Below are 27,311 nucleotides of genomic sequence, written 5' to 3'. Positions count from 1 at the left end.
CGAGGGGCTGCATTGCTTAGCTCATATTGTTACTTTTCTATGATGCTCGAATCTGATTCCTAGTAATGCATCTCCAAATAATAAACCATCTGCTATAGCGGACCCAGATGCTTTTTTAATGCATTCCTTTTTGGGATGTCCACTGAGGGCTGGCTACATTTTCCCCTTGATACTTTCCTGCTTCTGTTACTTGGACAAAACCAGCCGCTGGTCTGTACAGGAGAATATCTCTTTTAATAAGAGCACACTTCTAAAAGTGTTTATGTGTCCGGGACTGTATTATCTGCAGCACAATTTGTCACTTTTACAGTAGCCTAGACAAAAATGTTTTTTTTTTTTGCCTGCTTCAGCTTATAGGAAACACCATACTCATATACCTAGTGTCCATAATCTGTGTAAAAAAAAAACACATTTACATATGCTTACCTTCCTGGTAGCATTTTCTGCTTACATAAACATTTAAAGAAGTGTGTAGCTTTTTATATAAACTTGTGAATTTAAAATCAGCTCAGCCAGACTTAGGGCCCGATTTAGAGTTTAGTGGATGGGTTACTCAGACACAAATGTGTCTTATATCCTGCCTGCTACACTAGAAATGCATTATAGCCAATGGGATTTGTAATACGGCAGGTGGCATATCTTTCACGTTTGTGTTGGAGTAACCCATCAGTCGAACTCTAAATCAGGCCCTTAGTTTCAAAATCTTTAATTTGTCACAGGTTAATTCTTGCTATATTAAGGCAGCCAGGTTCATTGCGCATTCCCAGAGATGGGCACATTCGACACAGGTTTTTCCTTTCCTGCAAAGGGTATTCTTTCACCTCTGATCAGCAGACTGAAAGTACAATGTAGAGGCTTGCTACTGGAGTCTTCCATTTGTATGCTGGTTCAGGGTCCTTGTATTTACAATGACTGTGTGGCCCTATCAGACTGTATGGCTACTCAGCCAGAAATATCAGCTTAGGCCATCTCCCAAGGCCTCCACAGATCCTTTACTGATCGAGCAAGTGAGCTTGCTCTGAGCTGGCATTGGTGCAACTCCTTACAGTAACCCTCTCTGATTCACTGCAGCATCTGTCAGAAGGGATTGGGATTAGTGTTACTACAGGTTGATTTCATTCTGGGATGCTCAAGTCGATCCCCCATAATATCACTGTAAATGAAAGGTCTGGTGGTGTTAGTGAGTTCCCATTGTGAGAATACACTTAATTGGAGTCCCCCAGCCCCACAAGGGTATGGTGCCCCAGGAGGAATAGTGGGATTGTTAGGAAAATAAAGCTAAGAGAAAAAGCTGGCCCCATTTGAGGAAAACAGTGTCTGGAGAGTTAGCAGAGTTGCGGGCATGCATTGTCGATCTCTGGAAGATATGTCAATGGACAGTTTGCATTTAAAGTCGAAATCAAGACCAACAAAAAAGTGTATGGTTGCACAGGAAGAGGCCCTGATAATTCATAAAGTCATTATGCAGAACCACACACAAGTAGGTTGAGTTAATACTCACCTTTCTGCAACAGAAGAAGAGGCAAGTCCTTGGAGATGTCACAGTTTCAGCATAGATGGATTAGTCAGAGAGCATAGTAGGCAAATAAATCATTCAACACTGCGTACTAGTCACTAAAAACAGGGTGATGTAGATCACACGTTGGTGAAAAGGTGTGATGTGGTGAGCACCGACTTCTGCTTCACCACCTGCTGTCTTGAGCTGACCATCCGATAGACAGGAGGAGCCAGCAGCAAAACCAAAAAACATAAAGCTATGACCAAGGAGAAGCAGTATGATAGAATGGAAGTAAATAACCTCAATCTAGGCAAAATACTGTAACTAGCTTGATGCATTATATAAAATTAGCTCTGTCTCAAAAGAAATGCCTTTCTTCTCCATTGCATAGTATGTGTACTTAAAGGTTTAGCACCTACTAGGTGTGTCCTGCAGCAACTTTCGCAAAACAGGAATTTCACTGAAATAAACCAATTGGCACCATGGCTGAGGTGTGGATATGGAAGAGGGAATAAAGAACGCAGGGGAGGCGCAGAAGCTGGAATTTGAGTCAGGGACTCCAATTTTTTTTTCATTCCATCTTGAACCCTCAAGCCACAGTAAAGCTTTGGTGAAATAGAAATAAGATAAAAAGAAAGACTAAGAACGTCAAAAATATTGGCAACACTTAAAGGGGCAACATGTGAGAAACTAGAAATTATGCACAAACTAGAAATTATGCACAACCTTAAGGAATAATGACATTTGTACATGTGAAGACACAAGGGGAATTATTCCAACAAAGTGTGTGTCTAGGAGTCCAAAAATAGCAATATCAAAGTCAGTCTCTCATCAGGAAGTATTTGACAATAAGAAATCCAGTGATAAAATCATGGCTGAACATCAACATACACTAACAAATCTAGTGGCTCAATACAAATTCTAATGACTTCTCAAGGGTGAAGTAGGGTAATAATCAGAATCACATATTATTATCAATTCTAGCCAGCACAAACTACTCACTGTTAGTGTTTCTCAGTATCTTACATAACCCATGTGAATTAAGAAACTGTCAATATGGAAAAGCTAAATTAACATCATTTTTAAGGAACTGTGTAACACTAGTGCAAGATAAAATAATCAAAAATAGGCACAAATGTTTCTTTTCATCCGATCAACAACAGAAACAGACTGTTGGAGAGGACAAACTTTTGCGTGGTATTGCCCCAGATTTTTGGCTTCCTATAGTGTAGCAGTTTTTTGCTGGCCCTGTGTCTTTGCGTGCGTTGCTCCTGTTAACCAGAAGTACTTCTCCTTTTAAAAGAGCTAAAACTAGCATGCACCTTATTGGCATGTTTAATTTAGTTATAGATCCCTAGTATATACTACCAAATGGCCCGTAAATTAAATGCTACAAGTGGGCTGCAGCACTCATTTTGCCACCCACTAAAATAGCACCATAAAACGTGTCTGCAGACTTGGCCTTGTAGAATGAGTGTGCAGTTGTAAGCTGCTATTTCGACCTAGCCATATACCATTTTTCCAAGGCCTAAACCTTATATATGCACATACGTCACTCATATGGTTGGCCCTAATGCTCACTGGGCACAGTATATAAAAAGAGGGGCATGTATATTTGACATCTCCTGGCAGTGAATAGCCTCCAAAGTAGTTTATTACAGAAACAAGGCTGGCTCTCCCATAGGAAAACATTGTATTACATTATAACAACTTATTATGTTTAATTTTGGATTTTGAGAAGCTAGAAAAATGATTCAAGGACTCATTTTAATAGTAATTTAAAATCCAACTTAATGGTAAAGTTTGATTTCATATTACTATTTTGAAAATGACACGTTTAGAAAGTTGTCATTTTCCTACCTTAGCCAAATGTGCCTTTCTGCCAATGTCCTGAATGACTGGTGAATGGCTTCTCTGTGGTCAGACATGGATTTCTCCCCGAGGTCTAAAGGATTGGGTGAGGAAAGGTGCTTTTCCTTATTGAGCAGGATGGCCTGCGGGGGGGAAGGTGTAGGTTGGGGGTTTGTTTGGAGAGTTGCAATCGCCCCAGGAAATATATTCTTTAGCAAATAGTTGGCTACAGGTGCTTTCAGTTGGGTATAAAGAGGTGTCTATTGGATTTCACCCTAGATTTTTATCTGCCAACTCTGACAAAAACACAGACTAATGCGCACTCGCTTGTGTATCTGCCTTAAAACTTGGTTAGTTTGAAAACTATTGTGTTTTAGGTACCCCTAACAACCCACACTCCTCTCTCTTGCCACTGCCTACTAAGCCCCCCTTGTGTCCTGCTTCTCATAACATAGTTTAACAATATATACCAGGGTGATTATTGGGAAATCTGAAGCTTACACCCCCACCATCTCACAGACCAAGCTATGCCCCTGCCTGGGGGCTGTGTCGTGAGCTCAAAGGGTTCCTGTCACTGGCAGATGTAGCTCACACTAGGCCTACCTACCTTTGACTTCATAGTCAGCCTGGCTCCAACCCTAGTGAAAGGGGGAGCTGTCCCAGAACTGGTTTGGAGTGGCCCTATGAGTGGTTTTACCCATTTCCACAGCCACAACTCTGATGGGCACAGGGATCTTTGACTAGGGGGCGCAAGTTTCTGCCACACTGGATTTAGGGGGAGAAGGGCACTGTGGGATAGTTTACAGTAAAATAAACAGGAAGTATTGCAAATGTGGGTAGGATCACCCCATGGAACTTTTTCCTATTGGCTAAGGAGTGGCCAGAAGTTTCCCCACCCAAAAGGCAAGCACTGGGCATAAAATTGGCATCCCCAGTACCCTCTTCAGAGTACTCCTGGGCCTGTGCAGATCAGAAAAATAAAACTAATCCCACATATCTTCTCTATATAGCCAATTAAAGTTGGCTAAGTAGCAAAGAGACTAAACACATATTTAATCATGACTATGCCCACTATATTTGTTGTGGAGACTTTGGAATGCTTAATTAAACCAGTAAAGTATACATAAAGCAAATTACGGGTGAGGATACAGAGAAAGGAGAATATGTCAAATGAATATCAGGACAAATGTCCCCCCATTCTCTAATGTAAATCATGCAATCAATGTGGAAAGTGGGAATGCAATTGTTATTCAATACCTTGAGCTCACAGAAGCTTGTGTGTGCCTACACTCTGACCTAAAATAATGGTCAGAATGCTAGTCTACATCTAAGTCAACTGCTAATTGAAGACAAAAAGTTCAAGGATAAATCAGTTGTCCCACATTAGATTCAACAGTAAACAATCACTTATTTTAGTTTGGCAGGTGTTTCAAATACAAAGATCCATAAAAATCTTTTGCAACCCCAAGTCTGGATAGCTAGTTATGATGTATAGAGAACATTAGAGCTGGCATCTGACCAGGGCTATATCAAAACAAAGTTGTCATGTCAAAAGCCATAATGTCAGGGGCCAGAACAGTCAAGTAAAATGATACATTGTTTCCTAGCAATTTTATCGAATGAGATAAATATTTCACTATGTATCACCATATGATAGAGAGGTACAATGCAAAATTATACGTATCGACAGAGAAATACCATGTTCTAGTATTTACTGGGTGATTGTTCCTCTAAATTGACCCGTCAAAATTTAACGAAGGGTGCAATCTTTATCCCATCAAGTAATTACCAAGCACATTAAACATTGCAGCATTTATACTTGTGATCCCTGAGTAAACAGCCATTTGCTCAGAGATCACAATTTACCAGGCCAAACAACATGAGCCTCTTATTGCCCAATCAGCCTGCTGGGCAGGATGACAAATTTTTTACTGATATCATCTTAAAAGACACATAAACTCAGATTGATGAGTCTTTCTCACTGCACCTGATATGGAGGAGGCTTTTGTGAAGGCATGACTTTTGCTGACCAAGTATTTGTTCTACTCCACTTTATACACCAAATCATATTAGCTCACAACTGTAGTAAAGTAAAGATATGAGCTTTCAAAAATTAAATCCTAGTATAGCGCTTACAGCACAATAGCTCCAACCTGTGCTATCACAGCATCATGAGTGAGTTGCTACCAACTAACCGATGCCACTTGCGAGGGAGTGTGGGCCAGTCATGGAGTCACACGGACCTCAGGTACAGTACTTTGGAAAGCGATGTGGAAACAAAGACATTGCATGAAGTCTGGTAGGTAAGGCGTTGTTGGAGCCAGTGCAGCATCGGTTCCTTACTGCTACCAGGCAGGTTAGGCTTCAGTTTCTTAGTGCTAGGCAGGGGATATGAGGGATCGGTTCATTGCAGGGGAGGTGATACAACATTGGTGGCGAAGCATCAGTTCCTTACAACAAGGCGGGGTCATAGAATCCAGCAGGTGAGGCGTCGACTTTGCCGTGTCGTGATCACACCACGGGGCTGCAGGAGCTATGGTAGAGTCAGAGTTCGTGGCCACAGACATCTGTGACAAGGCTCTCCAGGCTTATGCTGTGGCAGGACTTTAGAGGCACTGCAGCAGCACTGGGCCTGCGGAGTCTGTCACTGTCATTGCACTCAGTGGGGACCATGACTCCGGTACAGGCAGCGGCACGGAGTCGGACAGTGGCACCGGTTACGAAGCAGCTCTGGAGTCAATGTGTGTGTTTTCTTCTTGGATGCACCAGAACTCACTCCCAAGGGCCCAGGAACTTTTTCATTTTCTAAAAGTGGCATTTTCAAACTTACAATTCAGAAACCAACTTCACCAAAATATGTACATCTAAAGTCTGCTTTCAGAGACCCCAAACTCCAACTCTCTATCTGCCCCCAATGGGAAATTACACTTAAAAGATATTTCAAGGCAATCCCCATGTTACCCTGTGAGTGAGATAGGCCTTGAAATAGTGAAAACTGAATTTAGCAGTATTTCACTATCAGGACATGTAAAAGTCACAAGTACACGTCCTACGTTTTAAATACACTGCACCCTGTCTATGAGGCTACCTTTGGATGTACTTTAGGGGTGACTTGCATGTAGTAAAAGGGAAGGTTTAGGTTGAAATGGCAGTTTAAAACTGCGCACACAGACACTGCAGTGGCAGGTCTGAGACATGTTTACAGGGCTATTCATGTGGGTGGCACAATCAGTGCTGCAGGCCCACTTGCAAAATCTGATTTACATGCTATGGGCACACACTGTGCACTGTACTAGGGACTTACTAGTAAATCAAAGATGCCAATCATGGAGAAACCAAGCACCAATACATTTTAGACAGGGAACAAATGCACTTTAGCACTGATAGTGGTAAAGTGCCCAGAGTCCTAAAGCCAAGAAAAACAGGTCAGAAAAAATAGGCGGTAGTAAGCAAATGGTTTGGGGATAACCCTGCTAAAACAACCAGGTCCAACAGCATGTAATTGAAAAAAAACCTCTTTAGCATCATTACAGGTTTGCACATCTATATACTTAGACTTAACTTGGGAGGTAAGTAAAACACGGTGGGTCTCATTTACGAGGCCCTAGTGCCACCGGATCATCACTTTTTGCAAAGCTCTGGTGGCACTGTGCAGTGCACCACATCTACAAAGCAGCGTGAAGCCACTTTTACTAGCTTAACATGGCCTCGTCGATATGGGCCACCCAACGCAGTTTTTTGCAGCCAAAGGATGTGCACTGGGTGTTGCTGTAGGCGTACCCTCACAATACCCATTGCTTTTTGACACTGCCTCCATTTTACGAGAAATTGTAAACCTGCAGCAGCGCCAAAAAACGAATGCCTACCCAGAGGAGGCGTTATGATGCCACAATGAGGAGGAATGCAGCACACATAGAAGGAACAAATCACTATTAAAGATTGTTTTTGTGCTGGAGGGTTTTCCTTCCTGCACAAACACAATCTTCTTTGCAACACAGCCATCCTTGCACCATGGTGCTATGCAGCTAATTAAGCACCGGTGCAGGGTGACACACAGGGTTGTGCCGTATTCTTTTAAATATGGTGCATCCCTGTGTTTTGGAAATGACGTAGATTAGTCCAGCATGATTGCTTGCTGCACCACACTGCGCCATTTCCTTGTAGATACGGCCCTTAGTTTAAGCCAAAAAGTATGTGAACTGTTTGCTCCTGCCCCAGACTTTGTATCACTGTACTTAGAAGGTATATGCACAAGGATTCTAAAACATCTTCTTGAAGTTTCCTTCCTGTTCTATGATGATGATTCAGCAAATCTTGTCTTTAGAGGAAACTGCTTTAAAGCAAATTTATTATCAGAGGGAAATCTCTTTGTGAGAAAAACTGTGAAATAGGTGTCAACAAATTCAATTTCTGATTTACAAAAAATGTATGAAGAGTACAGGAGGATATCTACCTCTTTGCCTGTATGTACTTCTCCCACTATTCGTATCCCATGATTGGGCCAGAAAAGCTGCACCCAATGCAGGTTTGCAGGCGCACTCCTAAGAAGGAAATGTCAGTTTCTAAGTTAGCTCGTATGCTAATGTAGGTAGTTCTCAACGGTGGAGAACTCTGCATGGAAGGAAAAGAATCACCTATGTAGTGCACATAACCTTATTTTCTCCATATGGAAAATATTATTCCCTGTCGAGAAAATCATTCCACTTCATCTCCACCAAATCTAGGGTGATGCGTTCCTCTTCACACCCCGTAAGGGGAGTTAAGCACCCTGCGCTGAAATAAATTTATAACCCGTCCCTGAGTAATAGGGGATAAATCAGAGATTGAGAATTACTTGTGTGTGGGCATTTCGAAACACCCAAAGGAAACCATGTCTTGGAACACCCACTTGCAATGTATGGATTTACAGTTGCAAAGATCTCTGCATAGATGGCACTATCTCCACCGCTGTAAATGGGTTTATGCATGCCAGGAGGCCTTTTGTGAATTCCTTGCAGGGGTAAAGAAGGTAAATGTGGTCATAACTGTTGTTGGAAATGGCCTTTCTGCAGGGTCATCCTCAGACTTTTTGCCTTCCTCCTTCTCTTTTTCTGACCTCATTTTTTCTGGCTTTAGGACTCTTCGCACTTTCCCACTGCTAATCAGTGCTAAAGTGCATATGCTCTCTCCTTAAAACATGGTAACATTGGATCATACCCAATTGGACTATTTAATTTACTTATAAGACCCTGGTAGAGTGCACTCTATGTGCCCAAGGCCTGTAGATTAAATGCTACTCGTGGTCCTGCAGCACTGGTTGTGCCACCCACTTAAGTAGCCCATTCACCTTGTCTCAGGCCTGCCATTGCAAGGCCTGTGTGTGCAGTTTCACTGCCAATTCAACTTGGCATTTTAAAGTACTTGCCAAGCTTAAAACTCCCCTTTTTCTACATATAAGTCACCCCTAAGGTATGCCCTAGACAACCCATATGGCAGGGTGCTGTGTAGGCGAAAGGCAGGGCATGTACCTGTGTAGTTTGCATGTCCTGGCAGTGTAAAGCTCCTAAATTCGTTTTCACACTGCTGTGAGCTCTGCTTCCTTCATAGGTCAACATTGAGGCTGCCCACATATATTGTTTGAGTGGTAGCTGCTGATCTGAAATGAGTAGGAAGGTCATATTTAGAATGGCCAGAATGGTGATACAAAATCCTGCTGACTGCTGAAGTTGGATTTACTATTACACGTTTACAAATGCCACTTTTAGAAAGTGAACATTTCTCTGCACTTAAATCCTTCTGTGCCTTACAATCCACGTCTGGCTGGGTTTTAGTTGACCGCTCCCTTGTGCATTCACTCAGACACACCCCAAGCACAGGATACTCAGCCTCACTTGCATACATCTGCATTTTGAATGGGTCTTCCTGGGTTGGGACGGTGGAGGGCCTGACTCTTGCATGACAAAGGAGAGTAGCCTGCCCTCACACAAAGGACTGCCAAACCCCCTACTGGGAACCTGGCAGACAGGATTGAACTGAAAGAGGACCTTGGGCACTTCTAAGCCACTGTTTGAAGTCTCCCCCACTTCAAAGGCACATTTGGATATTTAAACAGGGCCTCTGCCCCTACCAACTCAGACACTTCCTGGAGAAGAAACTGGAACCAGAACCTGCTTCCTGCCAAGAAGAACTGCCTGGCTGCCCAAAGGACTCACCTGTCTGCTCTCTGTGAAGGACTGCTGCCTTGCTGTTGCCCTGATGCCTAGCTGCTCTCTGGCTGTGGTGAAGAGGTGCTATCCAAGAGCTTAGATAGTGCTTGCCTCCTGTTCCCTGAAGTCTCAGGACCAAAAAGACTTCATCTCTACAAGAAGGACCAAGGTGAAAATTTCACTGCACGCCAAACCCGAACGACGCAGCCCGACTTCGCAATGAGAAGATCGATGCAGTGCCAGCGTAGGGACCGTAAATTCGATGCGTGGCCCACTGCATCGACACACAGCTGAGCCGGAACAATGCAGCCTGACTTCCAGACAGGAATCGACGCAGCACCTGCCGTGCTGTAGACAATTTGACGCAACGCACACCAGATCGATGCAGCTCCTGTGACTTCGTCCTGCCAGCGCAGGAAATCCACGCATTTTTCCCGGGGCATCTGAAAACCCCGCAACCTGAAGAGGATCCACGACCAAGTGCCTGAAAATCGACGCACAGCTGTCCCTGTGTGAGAACTAAATGACGCATCACTGTGTGCGGCCCGAGAAATCAACACACACCCCTTTGTTTCCACGCATCTCCTCCTCTGCACTTCTTTGCAGAGATTTTTCAAACAACCCTGGTACTTTGTGCTTGAAAGAGACTTTGGGGGTCATTCTGACCCTGGCGGTAATTACCGCCATGGCGGAGGTCGGCGGTAGCACCACCAACAGGCTGGCGGTGCACCGCTGGGCATTCTGACCGCGGCGGTTCAGCCGCGGCCAGAAACGGAAAGTCGGCAATGTCCCGCCGACTTTCCGCTGCCCTTGAGAATCCTCCATGGCGGCGGAGGGCACTCCGCCGCCATGGGGATTCTGACACCCCCTACCGCCATCCAGTTCCTGCCGGTTCTCCCGCCGGGAACAGGATGGCGGTAGGGGGTGCCGCGGGGCCCCCGTAAGAGGGCCCCAAAAAGAATTTCAGTGTCTGCCTAGCAGACACTGAAATTCGCGACGGGTGCAACTGCACCCGTCGCACCTTCCCACACCGCCGGCTCAATTCTGAGCCGGCGTCCTCGTGGGAAGGGTGTTTCCCGCTGGGCTGGCGGGCGGACTTTCGGCGGTCGCCCGCCAGCCCAGTGGGAAAGCCAGAATGACCGCCGCGGTCTTTTGACCGTGGAGCGGTCTTTCGGCGGGAACCGCGTGGCGGGCGGCGACCGCCGTCCGCCGCGGTCAGAATGACCCCCTTTGTTTGCTTTTAAAAGACTTAAGACACTTTGTATCACTTTTTAGTGATATCTCAGCATTTACTTATTGCATATTTAATCGTTTTGACTTGCATTTATCCAGATAAATATTATACATTTTTCTAAACACTGTGTGGTGTATTTTTGTGGTGCTATATGGTGTTATTGTATGATTTATTGCACAAATACTTTACACATTGCCTTCTACGTTAAGCCTGACTGCTCGGTGCCATGCAACCAGACGGTGGGCACAGGATAATTTGGATTGTGTGTGGCTTGCCCTCACTAGAGTGAGGGTCCTTGCTTGGACAGGGCGTAGCCTGACTGCCAACCAAAAAACCCATTTCTAACAACTGTATATTAACAGACATAGTTTTGTTTTTCTATGATTTCCAGGAGAAAAGCAAAAAGAAATCTCAAAGTTTACACTAGGAGTTGGAACGTTGGTGTTTGTTTATTCCTTTTGGTATTCGGGAATCAGCTTTCCAATTAGTTTAAATAGGATAACCATAAACTGTCCTTCACAGACCAGAAGAAAATGGCTATCAATTCTATCAAAAGGTTTATTAAGGTTTATCAAACTGCATGGGAAAAAAATCAGACTCCAGCTTGAAACGATTGTGCGTGCAAACGTAAACCGAACTCTGGGGAGTGGGCATATCAGTCTGTAAATTACACAAAAATGTAATAAACATCTGTAAGTCTCTACTCCTTCTTCATTATAGATTTCCAGACATTTAGTTCAAATGTGATCTACGTAACAATTCCATGGTCAAAGTACGGTTGAGGACCACCAATCAATATATCATATAAAAAACATGTCCATCACACAACACGGTTTACATAGTGTGGAAAGAATACATGAAATGCTTAACCTAATCAAACGTATTTATAACACACTGATTAGGAGGATACTTTGGGGTGGTTGGGAACAACATGCCTGGAGTACCCCAACGAAGCATTTCTAAAAAGGTGACATTACTGAACAATAGGTCCTGGAAGTGAAATCTACTAGCTTTTGCAATGCTTTTTGGTGTAAGCTCGCCCCCAAGGTTGCGCTCAGCTGTGGCAACCATCTTTTATCACATATGTGCTATTTTAACAAACCCATCAAATGAGAGTCACAGTGGATGTACATCTAGGGCATTGAATGCAATTGCAATAAATGAACATCCCCACTCAGGGAGGAACACAGTGGATGTGCGTACATTCATGGTGGACATTTTTGAATGGGTTTGTTCAAATAAGGCATACCCGTTTCAAGGATCCTGTGGTACTTGTATGGACATGCACACTCATGGGAAGCCATCTTGAAATAGGAAAAAGCTCATTTTAAGGTGGATGCCGGCAGACAGTACAGCAAGTGCAAAAATGCTGTAAAGAAAATGAGGCAAAGTAGGGGGCGATAAATGAGCTGAGGCAGGGAAGCAGCTTAGGAGCAGGTGGGAGAAAGGCAGTGCTTAATTTTGCTTGTTGTTTCCGGTGCGGAGCACTGGCACTTATTTTTGAGGGCCGCCGCTTAGTTTTGTGCCTCAAGCATTGACTGCAAGTAAATGACACACATGGGAAAGACGGAGGAAGAGAAAAACGAAAATGCGTCACAATGGGAGAAAGTAGAAAGTTGTGAGAGTGAGCTGAAGGGCGGAGAGTGGCTTTAAATGGGGTGAACGGGCCCGAGGTGGCTTCATAATTACGCTGCCTCAGTATTCCGTGTCCACACATTTAACTGCAGCAGCCACGTGTTTAAGAGATGAGCTTTGGGCACTGGCACGTTTTTATTTATAAATTAAGCACTTGAGAAAGGAGATAATTAGAAAAGAGTGGGATGGGCAGAAGAAGTAACAAACAAGCTGCAGGAGGATGTATAGCAACGTGGAGAGAGAAGGTGAAGGCAAATAGAAGTGGGATGCTGCTCAGGGTCAAGAAAACATATGCATTTCCATGGATCTCTAAGGGATAAGTAATTCCGTGAATGCAACTAGTGTCGGCAGTGGAAGAAAGCAAGTTGCCCAGACCATATCCGACAGCCTAACATTAGGGGATAACTCAGTCAAAATAAGGGTTCCACAACTGGAGGATTGTTATTAATGTGATGCAGGAGAAGAAACCAGGTCCAATTTTTGCTGTTTTGTCCTTCATGTAAACCATATGCAAAAGGAGAATTTTTATAACCTGTGCCGAAAGCGGATATTAGGTAAACTAAAAAGTCGTTACCTTTCTTCTACCCCGAAATTAGCTTCAGGTAACGAAGTGTATGACAATATGTTTCAATCAATCTTGTAAGAAAAGGGGTGACCAGCAAACCTATTGATTCAAGTCCCCCTTTTATGCTTTCTGTCAACCATTACTAGCTACCTCAGTATACATAAACTCCCTTTTACGGACACATTTAAATAAGTAAACATAATCAGTAAAGAAAAGCATTTCTTTGAAATACCTGATACAAGGTGAGCGAATGATGGCCAATGCAATGATGCAAATGAATCGGTACGGAAAATTATTGAAGGTCTGCGCTACTCTTTACAAAAGCAATATTTGCGTTTTTTGAACTGAGGTCTGCCATACCATTGCTAGTAAAGCCCATGCTGTGACCTAAGTCGCCAGTTTATGAGGTGCCCCAATTATAAGTAAGCTTACAGTGCAGGAAAGAGGCAGGTAAACATTAAACATTTAGACAACATTTGAAAGGAATGTCTAACTAAAATAAAATAATAAGTATTTAAAACTGCTTCTTTAATCTTGGCAGGAGTAGGCAGATATTAGCTACATCCAGCACAAAGCATTTTCCAAATTAATTTTGCACAATGGTTTTGCACACTTTCAATTCCCCTTCTCCGTTATGTTTCTAAGTCTTTTTCTCATTTCTCCTTTGCACAATAATTACAACTGGTGTAAGTGCTGCAAACCAGGCTTTAATTGAAGAATTGTCATGAAGAAAAAGTGACAATAAAAGTGTAACTTATTTCTTTGGTTGGAATCTGCCCCGCCAGAAGAATGACACACAAGGAGGCTCTTCAAAGTACTAATTGGAGAAAGCCACAGCAGTAGTGCCACCTCAGGGACCAGAGCTCACTGAATTCTTTCTTGGTTAGGAGCACATGAGAGGGTGCATCCATGCTGCTAGGATGCAGGGATACAGATGAGGATAGGAGCTAAGCAAAGACAACGGCTGTAGCTGTCCCCTTATCACCATGGCTTTGTGAATATCAGCTTTCCAGCCATAAACACTCCAAGCTGCCTCAAGCCGCCACTGAGGAAATATACCACAGCTCATTACTGACATCATTGTAGCTGTTTCTTTTCATCCTGTTCTCAATTGGCTCCTGGACAATGTTAGCTGAAGCTATGTGGTGCCTAAGGAGAAGGCCAGTGCATTGTGAACTCTGAATTGCAGAGGTCATGGTGTCCAATTTTGTGATGAGAAGGTGTAACAAACAGTGGTGTAGGGGTGAATGCTGAAAAGGTTGGAGAATACAGCTATGTTATGTAATGTTATTTTATGTTATGTTATGTTGATTTTTATAGCACACTAATCACTCGAGAAGGTATTCAGGAGCTCTGGCTGATGAGTAGGTGTGTGATCCCCAAGATGCTTCAGCGAAGCGCTAAGTCCTCCGCTTCTTGCAGAACTCAAGAAATGAGGAGGAGGGTCTGATGTGCTGACAGAGGTCGTTCCATATCTTGAGTGCGATGTAGAAGAATGAACGACCTCCAGTTTAGCTTTTGTAGATATGGGAAGTGTGTGCACGTGAGAGCAAAGCTGAGCATAGGTGTTTTGTGTATTGGTGAAAGTGTATGTGGCTTTTCTAGTCCTGTGTGGTTTAGGACTTTGTATGTGTGCGAGATATGTTTGAATTGACTGCGCTTGTGAATGGGGAGCCAGTGAAGCTTCCTGAGGTGCGGTGTGATGTGTGTGCAGCGTGGGAGGGTGAGTTTGAGTCTTGCACCGCTTTTCTGACTGTTCTGGAGTCTGTGTAGGAGTTGTTAGGAGATTCCGGTATAGAGAGTGTTGCCATAGTCCAGCCAGCTGGTGATGCGTGTGACAGTCTGTCTGGTGTTCTGAGGCAACCATTTGGAGGTCTTTCACAGCATGCATAGGATGCGAAAGCAGGAGGTAGGGAGAAGAAGTTTGGCACACTGTCTGCACGTGTCTTGAAGTGTTGCTTGAAGACACAAATTGAGCTACTGTAACAGGTGCCACACTTTTGTTAGGGAAAGGAGTGCTGCTATAGAAGTGGGAGGGAATTTTTGCTGATGCCCATGAAATGAACCAGAAGCATTTGGAAACTTTAGGAGATCCAGTGGCATAACACAAAAATGGGTCCCTCCACAGAATGTGAAGATGAGCCACTGAGTCTCCCATAACCTACAGAAATGCATTGACCTTTGGCCAAATGGCGGCCCCCTAAAGAGTTGGGGCCACCTTGTGCTGCAGGGGCTGGAGTTACACCCTCAAATGATCTCAGCCATTTTAAGCATGCTTTGATGCACCTTCAGTAGGTGTGAGGGGAAAAGCTCTCACTTGTACTTTGTCTTTACCCATTTCATGCACCCACAACAACTTACACCCATTGGTTAACAAAACAGGGGGGTGAAGATAAACTTAGAACCCCCAAAGCCATTGAAGAAGGTTAATTGGCAATTGCACTTCTAACTGTCATTGAAAGGGAAGGGACAGGAGTAAAGAAAGACATAACGCAAGACAGTGGAGGGGGACTCAAAACGGTTATACTTACTCGAGATGAACCTTTAAGATTTTTATTAGCAAAACCCAAATGTCCAGGCCAGCATTGCTGATTTTGTTAGGAAAAGGCCACCTACTCTACATAGTAAAGGTCAACTCAGACCTATATTTCCTCCACGCCAATGGAATCTCTCATGTATAGATATCAAATAACCCCAACACGTGCTGGCTTATCGTGAAAGCTAACAGCTTTGTAGCCAGAGCCCCCTCTGTGATAACATCACAGCCAATAGGGGAGCATAATGAGCAAGATAAATGTAAACAAGAAGTGGAGGAGTCTGGCGTACACTTCACTCCTTCAAGCATGGTAAGCGCCTCTGTCCGTGGCAGAATGCCTGGCAGTATGTCTCATGCCACTGATGTGAAAAACATCCAATCACAAATAAAGAATGGAGAAGCTCTTAGGCCTAACATTGTCTCCTTACTCTTTTCCCACCAACCCAAGGCTTTTATCCATGCAGCTAGTAGTCCAGCTGGAAAATGTAGAAAACTGGACAACTTTGGGTTAGCCTAATGGGTCTTTTGCATGCGATGGGTGGCTAAAGGGGTCTGTATGGAGGCAGAACATTGTGGCCACTCCCAGAGAGAGCCCCATGAGGAGGTTGAGATTGGAGCTTTACAAACAATAGGATCACTGAATATCACATTGCTGCCCTTACCCTCAGCCATCTCATCTACCTGCAGTAACAGTCAATCAAATGCTATAGTCAGGAAAATGGGAACCATGCAACCAACCCCACATTTATTCCATTAAACTTTCTATCAGAAATCGCAACATAAGGAAGACCTTGATGTCTAAACAGATGACCAAATTTTTTAGGCCTAGGGAAATACTGAGTACCGTAAAGAAACAAAAAGGTAGGGAAATAAAAAGAAAAATGACAACTATAATGGAGCCCCTCAACCAAGAGCGCTTTATTGGCTAGGCTGCATTCTAAAAGTCTGACAACAATGTTAAGGGTGTACCTCCTGAGTATCGAAACAACAATATTGATGAGACACAATATTAAGGATAGAATATTGAAAATGAAGTATTGATAGCTAAGTACATCTAGATTGTATATATCAAACTCCAAATATATGTACCTAAAAAGTACATATATCTTCAAAGTATGTAGATATAGAGTTAGCAGTAGTAAATCTATACTTACCTATATGAATTTACCTTTCAATATTTTGTCTCGAGATATTCTAACCTCGATATTATTGTACCACAATATTGTTGATGTTCGGTAATACAACCAATTTTAAGGCAACCTATGTGCTGAACAAATGTATGAAAGAAATAATGGTGGACCAAATACAATTTGAACCTTCAAAAAAAGTTTAAATTCATGATCAAAAGGAGCAAGGAAGGAGTGACAATCCACAGGTACAATGTCCTGCATCCACTGTCAGGGAGAAATGTTTTATGCTCCTAGTCACTAACAGGAAGATCTGAGTTGATCAGGGCTTATAGGAATGTCATAATTACCAAAGTCAATAAGCTTGAATCAAGGAAGCCCTGGGAGGCCTTAGGGAACAAACTGTTGGCAAAGTTGAACACCAAATGCCTACTCTCTAACCAGTGTGCTCTCCTGGACTGAACTTGTCCACTAAATATGGGGAACTAGTATCCTGATAGACTTCTATGGATATCAGAGTTATTTAACCACCTGCTTTCCTATCAGTTTTCTGCTAGAACCTCAAGTACCCCTAAGCTGATAATCTGGCGCCTGTGGAGTCATGGACATAATATGCTGGGATATGAGCATGGAGTCGTCAGTCTGAAGAGTAACGCCTGAAGTCTGCAGTAGTGGCTACAACTGAGTGTGTCTTTATGTCTGCTTGTATGCCTGAGTGTGTGTTTAGGTGTGTGTGTGTGTGATCTGAAAGCCTGGCCTGAGGTTGAGAAGGCCTGAGGCTGAGTGCTGAATAGTGCTTTGTGCTTGTAGGGGCCCCACCTCTTCCCTAATCCACCAGCCACCACTGGAAACCTAAAAGATATTTTCAGTGTTAAACCTTGTCATCCAAGTGCTCTATGAGATCCCTCCGAGAACAGATAGAAAGCTCAAGCACCAATTTAGAAAATATGCAACTAACTCCTCAATCTAAGGCAGAGTATCAACCAACTGAGAACATTTTCATTTCCACAACCCACTTCAGCCATTAACTTGTGCATTGCCCATATAATACTAAGAACCTCTGATCCAAGACATCTACCGTTGGAGAAGAACAATCGCAACTAAGTGTACAGATTAGTTTGGTAACCTAAGCAAACTTGCAAGCAGAAACGAATTGCAGGAACCCATGTGTTAGCCCATTTTTTTGCTTCAACCTGCAAAAAAAAATAATCAGCGACACATGAACACTTTTATGAAATGTTCACTTTTTCCCCTGGGTGGCAATGTCTTCCATCATAAAGTTATATGACTGTGCCCACACTCATTGACTTTCATTGAAAAGGTTAAAGCTATTTTTCCCATTATTCCTTTATCAGTTTGATAAAAATAGTTATCGACTTGCTCTAGATCATATATTCTTATTTATTTAGAATGCATTGCATCACTTTTATACCTAAAAGTTGTACAACTCAACCCTCACCCCAACACCTCCCTCACAGTAAGCCTAGTGATAGGCCCATGCTATCTAAGTCACCTAAGATACAAACAGTGGGATTTTCTATACATAACTCCACATATATTTACTCGGGTGGGTGGAGCTCATGGAGTTCCACTCTGCATAATTCTGCAGCATTGAGGTAAAAACTCAGTGGAATTCCACAGAGGAGGAGTTCCGTGAGCTGCGGAGTGGCATCCTGAATGCACCTGTTCTCCGAAGCACTAAGCAGAGTCGGGCCTGCTTAGGGCCAACCCTGCTTAGCGCTTCCAAAATCGGGCGCATTCAGTACAGGGCCATAGGCAGCAAAAACTGCCATTTCAGGTCTCTTATGCACTAGCCTGCCCGCTGTGCAGTCAGTGCACACAGGGCAGGCTGGTGCACAAGAGGCCTGAAATTATGTCATTCTCTGCCTACGGCCCTGGTCTGAACTCAGGCCATGACCGATGGCAGCGAAAGTTGCAGTTTCAGGCCTCTTGTGCACCGGCCTGCCCTGTGTGCATTGACTGCAAAAGGACCAGGCCAGTGCATAAGAGACCTGGGCAGTCCGGTGCACAAGAGGCCTGAAACTGCAGATTTCACTGCCTACGGCCCTGGTCTGAATTCAGGCCAGGGCAGCTTCAGGTCTTTTGTGCATCAGTGTGCACATAGAAAAATAAAGAGGGCTTACCTGGGCCCCTGTTCTTGGGGGTCCTTGTTGCCAGCTATCTGGCTCTCTACCTCCTCCTCCTCTCGACCAAGGCTGCTGGTGGAGAGAGGCCTGGCCCTGGATCCGGAGCTGCTGGGCTGTGCCGGCGGCAAGCAGCTCCATCACCAACGTCAGGTGAGTGCACAGTACACCTCAGTTATGGACCACACAATACAAATGCAGACTGTCTGTGCTTGCGCTGTGTGGACCATAACTGGGCTGCAGTGCACACACGGTGAGCTCCGTACCGCTGGTGGGGCTAGCTGAGTTTTTGGCCGAACTCCAAATGGAGTGCCAGCAGAGCGGAGCTCACCGCCCACCCCTAATATTTACCTGTGTATTATATGTATGTCATTAAGCTACGTAAATGTGGAGCTAAGAACAGTAAATCTATATTTTCCTATATGCTCTTACCATTCAATATTTTCTCCCTCAACATTTTGTTCTTGATATTAGTTTATCACAATACTCTGAAAGCCGATATTTAGTAGTACAACCACCCAAATGCACTTCATTACTCAAGATGATAGCAGACTTCATACTGGCTTCTCTAAACTGGTACAAAGTTGCTAACCAATTATTGCTATCCTTAGTACATGAGTATGGCGTGAGGGACATAAAATAACCTGTTGGATGACTACCCACCTGGCAACCACGCTCATTGTGGCACAGAACCTATCTAGAGGGTATTCACGGAACAGCGGCTCACTGTCCATTGCCTGCACTGTCAGGGTCTTAGAAAACGAGCCAGATGTGCTTGAATAAATATGCAAAGATTATTTTTGCACATTACTATAATAAACGTGCAGGGCAGGGGATGAGGTCTAAAACAACTGATGCACGTTCCTAATTTTCGAAGATAGGTTCTGAAAGACATCCATTAGCAAAAACAAGTGCATCAAAGAATAAAAGCCTAAATGACAGGTATATTAAGCGGTGGTAGGCCAGGTTATCGTCTACAGAAATGCAAAGTAATACAATCTATTTTACAGAAAACAAGGCCTGTGTATGATATGGATATAGTTTATGTACATTATGGAGGACACTCAATAGTAGTGTGTGTACTATCGAGGTATCCTAACTTCGGTAGAAGAGTTGAAAATGTTGGTGCAAGGTGTAGTTAAGACACACATACACGTCAATGACTATTCCAGTTAAGTGGTATTGAAAAGGTGTGTGGTCATGATAACCTTTCACGCTCCAACACCACTTTCAGGATGGCCACAAGAAAGCCGTCGTGAGACTCCATTCCATGAATAGGAAGGAATTCCACAAGATCCCAGACATCACCAGGAATACAAATCAAACCGAAAGTCCTCTGACTTTTATGTTCAGGAAAGCAGAAAAATATGTGTGCAACCAGCAATGTGCTACACCTCGAACTCTCCTTGGGCTCATTGAACGTAGCCTACTAAACCTCTAGTTCCCCTGATACAACCATCAGATGAAAAGAAGGGAAAAGTGTGATAATCTAAGAGCACAGACTATGGATTTGTGCGCCAGGTAAATCCCAGCCTGAGACTAGCGATCTCTTCTATGGACAGGACTCTTTACCAATCCTTGGAGCCAGTAAGCACTTTGAAGTGAATAAATTCCTAGAGCTGTAGTAGAACACAAGATGATTCTTTTGTGCATTAATCCATTCATTGGTATATGGATAAAATGCTCCAGTTTTGCTTTCAGGAATTCCGTCGACCTCTCTCTTTGGTAGGCTAAGGCTGTAAGTGAAATTTCTGAAGTTTGACAAGTAAAAATTAAAAATATATATTCTTGAAGAAGAACAAATGGTGAGACTTCTGGCTTGCCATAGATATAACACTGGTCTGAACAATCCCTTTATATTATGTGCTTTGATATCCTCACTCGTCCTAAACTTCATGAGACCCGAGGAGCTGCACATTTGTCGTGAATGTGGTCAGCACCGAATTCAAACCTCACATCCTCCTGGAACTAACAAGAAGCACCTCTGCATGTGGTGACCTCGACTATGATCACCATTTCCCTATCCTCTTCTTCAAGGAAAACATCAAATAAACTAGAGCCCTATTTTAGTATGTAGGCAGAGTCTTTATTCAATTTTAAGGTTTATTGATATTACGACATAAATAATAAATACACCTTTTAAGCACAGTAATCAAGATACAGTTACTCATTCAATATATTTAATTATTATATAACTATAGCTACAATAAAAACTTTTTTTTTTATTGTGAAAGAAGCCTAATCAATATGTAATAATCCAGTAAGAAAAGGTGCAATGAACTGGGTAACGTTACAGAATGCAGAGTGGAGTAAAATGATGAAAAAGAAGAAAAGGGGAAGAGAAGAACAAAGTAAAAAGTTAAAAGAGAGAAGAAACAACAAAATATATAAGCAGACAGAGCCTCAACCAGGTGATTTCCTCATTGGGACCCATAGCAAGAGCTTGAGCAGTCGATCTAAAGTAGTGCTGGGACTGCAAGTGCTACCCTGAATGGCGGGGACAAGGACTGACTTCCTTCATGCTATCCGCAGAGCCTCCTCAGCGGAGGGCGCTGTTGCAAAAAGTCCTATTCAGCTCCACCCCTACACGCCTATCACGTAAACCATGGATACAGGGCTGGCCTTGTAATGTAACTGTATTTAGCAACTGACCAATGACACCATGGACAGCTCATACCTTCTGATGGATAACCATGTGGATAAGTTGAGCTGCAGGAGGACTCAATACTATAGCACTTCTGTCATGTTAATAATATCCGGTGACAGTGCTCCTATAAAAAAATGTCTGAGTGAAATCGTCCCAAAGGCTGGCTATTGACAAGACAGGGTTGGGATTTCACAAATGAGAATGGGCATGCACAAGGCTCCCTTGGGGAGGGCAGTCTGCTAGATCATAGATTTAGGGGAGAGGATGTGACCTAAAGGCCAGAGCGGCCGACTTTGGAGCTAGGAAACCACATTCCAATCTCGAGTTCGGTTCAACACCCTGTGATTCTGGGCAAATCACTTAATCTCCTCTGCCTGCCAAAACATGAATGTGTCCTTGTGTAATGTAAGGTGCTCATGTAAAGCACTCCAATACCTTCGAGTCGAGTCGAGTTCGCGCTATATAAAACTGCAACACAAAAAAAATCTGATGACTAGCGGTCACTGTATCTGGAGCAAAGCCTCACGTCTTTAGATCGATGAATGCGCCTCAAACTCGACGCATTATGGCTCTCATTTCAATACATCCAAGCCTGATTGCCTCACCGGTGCCAAGAACGAAATTATCTGAAGAAACATCTATCCGCCAAACTGGGAAGATATTATTGGCAATACTCGGTTTAAACGAAAGTATCTCCCCATTCCCAGGCAAGTGGAAGTTGTTGGCCAATGCGGGTTATTTTATTGCCTGCGTTGGTGCTTCCGGCTCCTGTGAGGCGCCTTGTGAGGTTCTCAGTCTGAGAGCACTCTCTCCTCTCACCTCTTTTCAAACTGAGCGGATCCGCAGTGTGCTTTTTCACAAAGCCCAGCGGGAATCAGGGCAGACCGCAGACAGATGCCGATTCTGCTGAGAACCGCCCCCTCCCTGACTGACTGTTCTGCCCCCTCCGAGAAGGACACGCTGCGACAGTCAGTCCCCAGCTTTCTTCTCAACTCCTTGGACTGCAGCGAGGGGGCTGCCCGGTGTGACACGGACCCTCTTCCTTACAGAGCTCCCAGCGGCGGGAGGCCCCTGGTCCTGAAGGGAGGCTGCCCGGTGTACCGTGGCCCCTTGTCTCGGCGGGACAGGAGGCTGCCCGGTGTACCCAGGCCCCTTGTCTCGACGGGACAGGAGGCTGTCCCGTGTACCGCGGCCCCTGGTCCGGACGGGATGGGAGGCAGCCCGGTGTACCGAGGCCCCTGATCCTGAAGGGAGGCGGACCGTTGTATCGCGACCCCTCGCCTTAACAGCCCTATGTCCCAGCACTCAAACACGCGTGCGCGCCAAGCCGCCATACGGGACATGTCTGTCTCAACACTCCACGCTGGCCTGGCAAAAACAGCAGTGCATGCGTTAGACCGAATTTACAGCTATATATTCACAACACGTAACGGTCAGAACTTGGAAGGCAACAAATTACACACTCAATGTCACTTTCCTAGCTCTGTGCAGAGCATGTGCTGAAGCTGGGCACACAAACTTCACTGAGGGCAGTTGTGTGCAGATGGTTCTGCCAGCAGGCCACGGTTAGTGGGTAGTAACTTCCTTCCCCTCGAAACCTATTTCACGGGGATCTGTCACAACGTGCAGAGCTTTAGCACGCAATTCTATATCCATAGCCATAATCTGTGGGAGCAGAACCCGCCAGTGCTTCCTTCTTCCTTGTGTCGCGATAGTGTTGCTATTTTCATTTTTTTTTTAGCTGGCGTTCCGATCCATTAATTACTTCTCTAGTATTCATTGTAATATGTACTGTGTAAAATAAATGCTCCTATTACTCACCGACAGAATGGTTCTTCGATGGAGTGCAGCTGTGCTCTTTAGTGAAATCCTGCTCAGTCCCACATGCCATCTTTGTGCATTAGAGCCCCCTGGAGTCCCCGCTCCCCGGGGGACAGGCGTGTGAGCTGGAGGGGTGCGGAGGGCCGAAGGGCTCCTTCTTCCCTGCCCGCTGGCTCCTCCCCGCCGGCGCCGCTGTCCCACACTTCTGGTGCTGATCCTGCGCGGCAACTCTCTGCTCTCAGCCAGTTTCTCACCTCTGCGCTCACCTCCGCCACGGGTTCCTCTCGCTGCTATTATCATGTTAGAGCTGAGCTGTAGGTGCCAGCTCGTCACCCAGCTCCCCCCTTCTTCTTCTCTCCTACATGATCTCTCCCCCGAGGAACTGAATGTCAGAAGAGGGGGGGAGCTCCTCGAGTTCTCGAAGCAGAAACGCCGCTATTTCCTCCGTCCCGGGTTGCAGGGCACGGTACCAATGGGAGGGAAAGTGAATGTGATCGGAGCTGAGAGGCACGCATCAACAAGCCATCGCGCATTTTCTAAAATGTGAAGAGCGCTGAGTAACGTGCGAGCTCCTTCCTTCCTCTCATTCATTCTTTTCTTTCCCCCTTAATTAATTCACTCATTCCTCCCTCCCTGCCCCATTCATTCATTCACCTATCCCTCTCCCCCCCTCGCTCTCTCCTTCCTTCATTGCTTCCTCTCATTCATTCCTTCCTCCCCCTGATTAATTCCTTCCTTCCTCCCTCTCTCACCCTTTTTTCCCCCTAATTTCTCCCACCTTTTCTCCATGATTTCTGTCTTAGAGGACCATGATACTCTCTTTTCCTTCCTTCACTCCTTCGTCCCTCACTCCCTCTCCCATCTTCTGCTTGGTTTCCGTCTTCCGGATCCCTACTGCTTACTATACTATCCCTTTACCAGCACACCATCCAAACCCTCCCTGTTTTCTTCTTCCATCCTTTCTCACCTTTTCTCACTACATCCCTTGCTTCCTCCTGCCCTCTTCCTTTCTTCGCCCTCCCTCGCTTGCCGTCTCCCTTCCTTCTCTCTTCCTTTGGAGATCTTTATGTTTTTATCGACTTTGGCTTTGTGCAGTTCTTGTGTTTTTAATTTCTCCCTTCATTAGGAAATAGATTTACTTACTAACCATTTACAGCTCCATTCTGACTTTTTTATGTTGCTAAACCTTTACAGCTCGCCACCTTCCCCTTCCCACCATTTCATAGTCTATCAATCTCATTTTCCATCAACGCTCTCTCCCAGACCCGCGTACGCTCACACACACCCCCCAACCACCCACGCAAACACAGAGATGCTAGCTACTTCCCTGTGGTTATTGTACTGAGACAGAGTGCCTCCTTATTGTGCATTTAAAACCGGAGCTGATGGAGGAGGGAGCAGTGATTATTACATTGGGAGATTGAATCCAGCAGCATTACACAATGGAAAATAAAGGCCCGCCTAGCAACAGAACCTGGAGGCTCAGAAATCTCTTAATACTCTCGAAATGTTCACTATTTTACCGCGCTGTAAGCGAATAAATGTTCACACAAACTCTTTCGCCAGAAAGCAGGAAAAACTGAAACACAGTGCTCAAAGCTTTATATTTAGCAAGCGTTCTCCAAGGGTTGTTTAATGAGTCACGGAAGAACAGGTATTTGAATGTCGTTTCTCTTTAATATTGATTCTTTTTCTTTTTCTTCTTTTTTTTTACGAGAGCTAGTTTCGAATCGAAACATATTTAGAAAGAAGCAAAATTAAGTTAGACGATCCTTTCAAGCTTGGCGGCCTGTAATAAAATTAACTGGCACCACAGCGGCAAAACGCATGTTTAACATCTTGAGTACAAAGAACGATGCCTATTTCTGTGAAATACAAGGCTTGGTTTAGTTTGTCTAAATCTGCTCACATTGAGAAGCCAAGAACACAGTCTGCACAAGGGCACATATGCTTAACCGTAATTGTGCTGTCAGCATTTACAGTGTACGGTTCGGAATTTTAAAGGCTGCATTTTCCCATTTAACCAGAGGGTGGTGGTGTGGCTCTATTGAAAGCACCCTTAACTGCACAGTTCTGTTAGCTATGGGTCTAAGGAAACGTTGGTTTTAGGAATCAGGGCCTGATCTGGTGGAGGAGAATTTTCTTCACAAACTTGACGGATAGACCGTCAGCCCTATTACGATCCCATTCTTTCCGATCCCATTCTATCCTATGGGGATTGTAATACGGCGGACGGAATATTCCTCACGTTTGCGAAGGAGTATCCCTTCCGCCAATACCTCAATTGTTCCTATTTTTGGACACATATACACCACATGAAAATGTTTTCAAAGATTAATTTGCAATATATAAGAATATCTCAGACCTCTATCTTCCATCTACCTGCTAGCCCGTCTGTCTACTTTTCTGTTCATCCATGCGTTCACCTACGCCTATAACTAATCCACCCATCTGTCTGTTAGTCCATCCGTCCATTTAACCATCTTTTTTTCAATGTACTTAACAGCTATGTATTTACTTGAGCAACTTTTAAGTCTTTGTGCGTGTGTTTGTTCACGGGTACTTACCTGCCTGCATGCGAACGTGCCTTTTTTGTGCATGTGTGGCTTATGGATGGTTAAAAGAGTCTTGAGTCGAGTAGGCAGAGCCCATGTATTGTCTCCATTGCCCGCCCTTCACGTATCATTTATTATACTCTGGTATGCCAGAGTTTAGAATCCGGATGGATTTTGTTTTAGTCGCCGCGGGTCGCAGAACATTTTCGATTACATATCTCCCCATTCATGACAAAAACCCACAAATAGCCTCAACTTCCATGTTGTTGCAAGCATAAAACTATCACCAATGCAGGACCTATACAACATATTTTATTATCTACAAAAAAATCGGGAATTCCATTCCACTTCTAATCTAACTCTGGTCCTTCCCCAACCTTTTTGTTCTTGGTTAGGGAGGGAGTGTTAGGAGCAGAATTGACCTTTTCTTTGACTGGGCATCCTGACAAGTTCCGAAATGAAGCCAAAATATGGATTCCAGATGGATACCTTTAAGATTTTGAGAAATGTACCAATTAGAAATAAGGAAGACAGATTTTATCCCCAGACAACCAATCAAGGTGAAGTAAGGGGATCTTCTGAGAAGATTTCATTGCATGCAGGGAAACAATTGGACAGAGATGGATCACATATGCCCAGATAAATTTCTTGTTTTTTTAATGCCATGATCCTATGAAATTACCTAGGGACCAGGACTTGTATTACTAATGCACCCTGGTGCTCTTCTTTGGTAATGCGAGCAATTTTCTCCACTATTACATTCACGCTGATAACATCAGTGTGGAATAGCAGAGGCTAAGCCTGCAGGTGATCACTTGGATGACATTTGACTTCAATGTATCTAAAGCAGAGGTTGAAGTGGGCTGGATTGGAGGGGCAGGACACACCTATACTTTTTTAATTAATGAAGAACAGTTCTACTTTTTTTGTAAAGACAACTGTCTCAGGATGGTCAATTCCGATAATTTAAATATTTCAGATAAAGTGGCAGGAGGGACGCCACCTGTGCTCTAAAACTGAGAGGGGCAGACAGCTAAACAATAAACAAGCCTTCTTGCCAGAGAGCCTGCTTGCCTGAAAGAAATGCAGATGTTCATAACTGGTAAACCTACATATGCAAAGGGTGTTTGGAAGCTAGTGCTGGTTTTAATTGATGGACTCATTTGAACCTTTGTGACGACAAAGGTTTATTTGTTTTGAACGCTAATGAAAGGGAGCTACCAGCTGAGCAGTGAAGTGTGTGCTTTGATGGGACAGTTGTAATACTGAAATACATATTTTAGAAGTACCATTTTATCTCAAGCATGTTCAGCATTTTGTATCACTCTATCTTATACTGTGTATAATACAAGTTTAAAATAATTAGTTGCATGTGCATAGTGCTGTCACAGGCTGGGATACCATAGCACTACACACACATATCTCTGCAGTGCATTAACTAATTGAGGTTTCATAAGGTAATAGAGTGCATTTCACACTGATTAACTAACCTTTTTTTTTGTTTTATTTTCAT

The 27,311-nt window shown here is 44.1% G+C and overlaps 2 protein-coding genes across 2 annotated transcripts in view; one reads left to right on the top strand and one right to left on the bottom strand.

Annotated features, from left to right (window-relative positions):
* GABRA5 (gamma-aminobutyric acid type A receptor subunit alpha5) overlaps positions 1 to 24,551 on the bottom strand; it is a 560,773-nt gene extending 536,222 nt beyond the window's left edge. The window contains exon 1 of the mRNA XM_069204278.1: positions 23,244 to 24,551. The gene's annotated coding sequence lies outside the window, so the exon portion shown is untranslated. The remainder of the gene's footprint in view (positions 1 to 23,243) is intronic.
* The window catches only part of GABRB3 (gamma-aminobutyric acid type A receptor subunit beta3), an 887,545-nt gene that overhangs the window by 338,899 nt on the left and 521,335 nt on the right, over positions 1 to 27,311 (top strand). The window lies entirely within an intron of this gene.

The sequence above is a fragment of the Pleurodeles waltl genome, chromosome 8 (assembly GCF_031143425.1).
Source record: "Pleurodeles waltl isolate 20211129_DDA chromosome 8, aPleWal1.hap1.20221129, whole genome shotgun sequence".
NCBI lineage: Eukaryota > Metazoa > Chordata > Amphibia > Caudata > Salamandridae > Pleurodeles > Pleurodeles waltl.
The sequence above is the reverse complement of the archived record's forward strand: the minus strand, read 5'-3'. Positions and strand labels throughout refer to the sequence as shown.